Source organism: Staurois parvus, unplaced genomic scaffold (assembly GCF_062004578.1).
Source record: "Staurois parvus isolate SC_StPar_1 unplaced genomic scaffold, SC_StPar_1.0 ptg001060l, whole genome shotgun sequence".
NCBI lineage: Eukaryota > Metazoa > Chordata > Amphibia > Anura > Ranidae > Staurois > Staurois parvus.
The window spans coordinates 1,040,118-1,046,671 of record NW_028318856.1 but is presented as its reverse complement, the minus strand read 5'-3'; positions in this window follow the sequence as shown (position 1 = coordinate 1,046,671).

Genomic DNA, 6,554 nt, shown 5'->3' with positions numbered 1-6,554 from the left:
CAGCGATAGTAAATCAGAACCACTTGCAGAATTGAGTGATAATGATTCGTGGGGGAAATTCCTCATCAGACACTGAAAACGATTCTGCGACTTTGCTCAGCGATGTGCGAACTTGGCGCTATATTTCACATTTCAGTGTTTTCGGTTTGATTATATTATTGAATTAAATTTATTATTATTATTATTATTATGATTATTTATTAAATTATAATTTATGATTTAGTATTTCAAATTTTATCATCCCCGGGATGTTTACTAGACTCTTGTTCGGACAGATTTCAGTGAGTTATTCCTAAATATTACAGCCTACAATAAAAAAAATACATATTTCCATGCAAAATAATGGTACCGCTTTCAGCACCAAAAATCTGAAATAATCAGACCGCTAGGGAGGTTAACTGACAATTGCAATGAGATTTATGTCCCTTTTTTCCCCACAAGTAGGGTTTTCTTTTCGTGATATTTGATCACCTTGGCGGTTTTTATTTTTTGCGCTATAAACAAAAGAAAGACCGACAATTTTGAAAAAAAAAAAAAACAATATTTTTTACTTTTTGCTATAAAAAATATCCAATAAAAAATGTAAAAAATTAAATTTCTTCATAAATTTAGACCAAAATGTAATCTGCGACATGTCTTTGCTAAAAAAAAATTCCAATAAGTGTATATTAATTGGTTTACATGAAAGTTATAGCGTCTACAAATGGTGGGATAGATAATGGAATTTAAAATTTTTTTACACTAGTAATGACGGTAATCAGCGACTTATAGCGGGACTTCGGTGGGCATTCTGACACTGGGGGGGGAACTGACTTGGTGTCACTGACATCCCCAGTGACACCAATACAGTGATCAGTGCTAATAAAAACCACTGACACTGTACTGATGGCACTGGGCAGGAAGGAGTTAACATCTGGGGCGATCAAAGGGTTAACTGTGTGCGTGTTTTACTAGGGAGACATGCTGTGCAGAGAGATACAAAGCAGCATGTCCTTGCTGGCAGGAGAGAGTCCTGTGTTGTTTACAAACAGACCTCTCCCCTCTCAGCCCTGCCTACAATCACCGAGTCCCGGCTGGGAATTGCTGGCAGGGACCCGGTGATTGACATATCCAGCAGCCAATAGCGTTACAAAATCACATAAGAAATTGGTAATACAGGAAAGCCTATACAGTTGATGGCAATAGGGGATTATATAATCAGAAGGATTGATAGAATAATTTGTCTCCAGAATTGCCTAAACCAAATGGTGCCAATGTTCGGCATGTAGTGGACCAGGTTGATAAATAACTGGGAGGGGCTGAGCATGGCCCAGCTGCAGCCTATTACTTTAACCCCTCGCCTACAGGGCACTTATACCCCCTTCCTGCCCAGGCCAATTTCCAGCTTTCAGCGCTGCCACACTTTGAATGACAATTGCGCGGTCATGCAACACTGTACCCATATGAAATGTTTATCATTTTTTTGAGACAGATAGAGCTTTCTTTTGGTGGTATTTAATCACCTCTGGGATTTTATTTTTTCTTAAACCAACCAAAAATCCCTGAAAATTTTGAAAAAAAAAAGTTTGTTCTTAGTTTTTGTTATACAATTTTGTAAATAAGTTATTTTTCTCCTTCATTGGTGCGCGCTAATGAGGCTGCAGTGATGGGCACTGTCAGGCTGCACTGATGGACACTGATAGGTGGCACTGATGTGCACTGATGAGGAGGCACTGGTAGGTTGCAATGATGGGCATTGACAGGCATCACTGATGGGCATTGAAAGGCAGCACTGATACATGACACTGATACATGACACTGATATATGGCACTGTTAGGCGGCATTGACTGGCACTGATAGGCGGCACTGACTAGCACTGATAGGCGACACTGACTGGCACTGATAGGCGACACTGACTGGCACTGATAGGTGGCACTGATTGGCAGCACTGATAGGTGGCGCTGATTGTCATTGATAGGTGGCACTGACTGGCACTGATGGGTGACATTGAAAGGCAGCTCAGATGGGCACTGATATGTGGAATTGATGTGCACTGGTATGCACTGATATGTGGCATTGGTGTGGCACTGATGGGCACTGGCACGTGGCACTGATGGGCACTGGCACTGATGAGCACTGACAGGTGGCACTTCTGGGGCCACACTGATCATCAGGGCACACTGATCATCAGTGTCCTGATGATCAGTGTACATGTCCCCTCCGCGGAAAGCCGATTACCGGCTCTCCTCTCCTCTGTCAGCGTGACAGCTCGAGAGGAGAGAAATGCCGATAGCCCTCATTTCCGTGTTTACATGTGATCAGCTGTGATTGGACACAGCTGATCACATGACCGAGCCGACATCTTCGGCTCTGTGATCCGCTGTGTCCGAGGGACACAGTGGACCGGCGATCGCCGCGCTGCGCGCTCCCTGAGCCGCGCGCTCCCTGAGCCGCGCATGCTCAGTAAGAATGGTAGGACGTCATATGACGTCCTATTAGAACGAGAGAACTACCTTGCGCCCGTCGTTGTACTATAGGGCGGGCGGAAGGTGGTTAAATTAATTCTTAAGGAGCCTCCACCTTTCATGTGTTCTGTCGTTGGTTCCAACAAGAGGTCCATGTTGGAACCAACGACAGAATACATGGAAGGTGGAGGCTCCTTAAGAAATAATTTAAAGAACTAGGCTGCAAGTGGAAGGAAGGGACTTTCTCTGAAATATTACCCGTGCCATGCGCAACACAGGAAAGAAAGGGGGGATTACAGAACTGAATGCATGGCTGAAGACCTGGTGTAAAAGGGAAGGATTTGGGTTTCTAGAGCATTGGGCTGACTTCATTGGGGTGTAGCTTCAATGCTAAAGCTGGTTTGCACCTAAATGGAAGGGGGTCTGCTGTGCTGAGGGAGAGGTTCATGGGAAGGTTGGAGGAATATTTGAAATAGGATTGATGGGGGAGGGAGAATTAGATTACAATGGGGCAAACAGGTTAGACAAGGGTCTGGTGGATGGAATGGGTAAAAATGGGAGAAGGGCTATGGCAGGTGATAAAAAGGTTCCCATGTTACAAACAACCATTTGAAAAGCTATTATTGTTATTAGAATAAAAACCACAGTGTTTGTTAACTGTGGCGGAGAAAGCGGAGTCAAAATCATCGGCAATGCTTTTATCTGCTTCTCTTTTTAGAAAGATGAACACATCTCTGTCCAGGCATCATCCTGAGTCACCTCCACTTCCCATTCTGTTATTTGCAACCCCAGGTTAAATATTTTTCATGCCACTGACTTGGAACAAGTATGCAAAACAGAAAGGTCAGGAGTCCAACTTTGCGTACTTGCTCTGGGTCCAAGTTTCAGCATTTGAATTATTATTATGCTGAAAACACAACAGCATTGCTGTACAGTATATTGTGACCTGCCTGGCATTTGTCCATGCAGATAGTAACATTACATAAAGGGTCCACCTTACGCAATTTTCATTTTTTACTGATGACCATTGCATGTGCATGTATAGACATAAAATCAAGTCTTCTGCACACAAAGTATTGATGGTCTCTCTGTGTCTCCATCTGAAATGATGATGATATGAAGAGGCTGAGGTGGAGGTTGTCTTCCAACTGTAACTAAGACATCTCAGGTTGGGCATTATGCAAAGATACATGGAAGCCTGCATGAGTAATTTCCTCTGAAATCAATGAAAAGACAAGCTTGCTCAGCACCATTTTACTTTCGCCCTGAAAGGTACAGATTTGCATGTAACATATTCATTTAACTCCCTGAAAGTTTCTGTACACCCTAATATACTTCCAGCAATCTTAGGCTCCCATATATACCAATGAAGGTTCAAGCTGGCCAGCTGCATCCGAGGGAACGCTCTGTGGCCAAGCCCGATTTTACCAACATAATACCACATAGTAAACTTGTATCCCTTTGAGAAGATTTTCCTTCACTTCCTATTTGGTGCGTAAGCAGGGCCCTGGTTCACCTCCAGCAACGGGCATGCTGGCCGAGGTCCCTTCCAACCATCTTCCTGCACAGGAATGAGATGGGGTACCACACTCTGAATTATAGAGGAACTCCATAATAGTCACTCACATGCTCCCAGCCAAAGGCTCTCTCTGGTAGAGACACATTCCCTTTTCTGGGTTACTGTCAACTCCAACTGCATCTTGTCCTTAGCTCTCATCAGTACCACTTCTGCAAACTCCGACAGTCAGAGCATCAATGGGGTACCTGAGGCTGAGGGCACATTTGCTTCCAATTCTGTATTGGCCAGTTGTATTGGCTGGGACTTGTCCAGTTCCACATAGATGGGCTCTGCAATTGAGGAGTCTACCAACCATTCCACTTGTATAGTGGTCTCACCTCCGCCATTCTCCAACCCGGAGCCTCTTTCCAGGTCAGTCTGCATTGCATAGAGAAGCAATAGTCTAAAAAAAAAAAAAAGGTATGTTGTGAAAATGGAAGGAGTTTATTTACAAATTTCATTAGCATGCTGATAGAGTGGGGGGTACCAAGGATGGAAACATACAGTATAAGCAGAATAAACTGCAGCTTTAACCACTTTTCTGCCACCCTAGAGTAGAACTAATGCTACATTATGGCAGGCCTGAGCAAAATCACACACACATATATTTTTGCGCAGGCCTGCCACCCTGTATATATATATATATATATATATATATATATATATATATGGATGTCAATCACCGGGTCCTGGCTGGAGATTCCCCATCGTCACCCGGCAATCGACTTGTACAGCTGACAAGGAAGAGACCTGTGTGTGTGTAAACACAGGTCTCTCTCCTGCCAGCAAGGACATGCTGCTTTGTATTTCTCTGCACAGCAGTAGTAAAACACACACAGCACATAATGTTAAACAGCGCACAGCACACAGTTAACCCTTTGATCGCCCCAGATGTTAATGCTTTCCTGCCCAGTGTCATTAGTATAATGTTGGTGCTTTTTATTAGCCCTGATCACTGTATTTGTGTCACTGGGGATGTCAGCGGCAGTTAGTCAGTTCTCCCCCAGTGCCAGAATGCCCGCCGCAGTCCCGCTATAAGTCGCTGATCGCCACTATTACTAGTATAGAACATATAAAGATAAAACTTCCAGTATATATACTGCCATTTGTAGACGCTATAACTTTCACATATTGGGATTTTTTTAGCAAAGACATGGAGCAGAATACATTTTGGCCTAAATTTATGACAAAATGTGATATTTATAATTTTTTTTACTGGACATGTTTTATAGCAAAAAGTCCAAAAGTCAAAAATGTTTTTTTTTAAATAACGAGGACAGGGGCTACAGACATAGGCCGATTCCTATCAACTGGTGTCGGGAAGTGGGATTAAAGGTGTGGCTGGTCAGGTACACTGAGCCAGTTTTAGTTTTACCTGGATTGTCACTATTTAAGACCCAGGGATAGTAGCCCAAGTTTCCGTTTGAGATTGTTGGATCTCACAGGGAGTCTTTGAGGTTGGACCTCAAAAGGAATTCAGAGGTGTAATATTTTGAATTCACAGAAGTCCTCATATATTTTTGCCATTTTAGAAGTATAAGTGCTTATTTGCTGTATGTTAAGAAACTGTTGTGTATTAATTTTGTTACAGTATGGGGATATTACAAGGTCCGTACTTTTAAGTGTTAAGCTCCTGAACTATTGGGAAGCCTTTGTTGGCTCTACAGCCTCTCCGCTTCAGAGAATAAGTATTGACACTGTAATATTTATTGCTTTGCCTAACAGCGGTTAGATGGGTATATCTAAGGTGAGAGATCTCTACCCAAACATTTTTAAGCTTTTGCGTAAAGTGTTAAGTGATAATTGCAAAAAAAAAGAAAAAAGACAATAAATCCTGAATTGTCTAGGTTAACTTGTGAGGGTTTACCCCCCACCATCTGCTCCAACAAGTTATACAAAAGTATATTCAGCTTTGCCTAAAAGAGAGGATGATTTTTTTTTCTCCTTAGACCTTCAAGGGCAGACAGACCATCATAATCTCCCTTAGTTCAGGCAGAAAAACACAGAGTCCTGACAGTACAGAAAGGGAGAAGGGAGGAGGAGAAGAGAGCCATACGAGACAGACAGTGTTCACAACACACATGAAATTATAATTGACGGAATTTTGGGATATGACATGGACTCAGGGTTTAACTGGACAAAGGTGTCTACAATATAGGTTCTAGTTGATTCTGGAACCCCGGCAGCCACTCATGTATGGCTGAAGGAAGACACTTAGAGAAAGGTGTGGGAGTAGGTGACAGCCGAGATGGAGAGAATATGAAAGAGTAGGAAATCGTTAGCAACTGCTGTTGCTTGTAAGAAAGGAATAAAAGAGACAGTGACAGAGTATGTGAAAAGATTTAGAAACGTTTGGAAGGAAGAAGATGGAATGGATATGGCTAGTGCAGAAATGGGCAATCCTGGACAATTCTTCTGGCAGTTGTGGCTGCAATCTTTCTTGGTCTACCTGACCTTGGCTTGGTATCAAGAGATCCCCGAACTTTCCACTTCTTAATTGATGATTTAACAGTACTGATTGGCATATTCAAGGATTTGGACATCTGTTTTT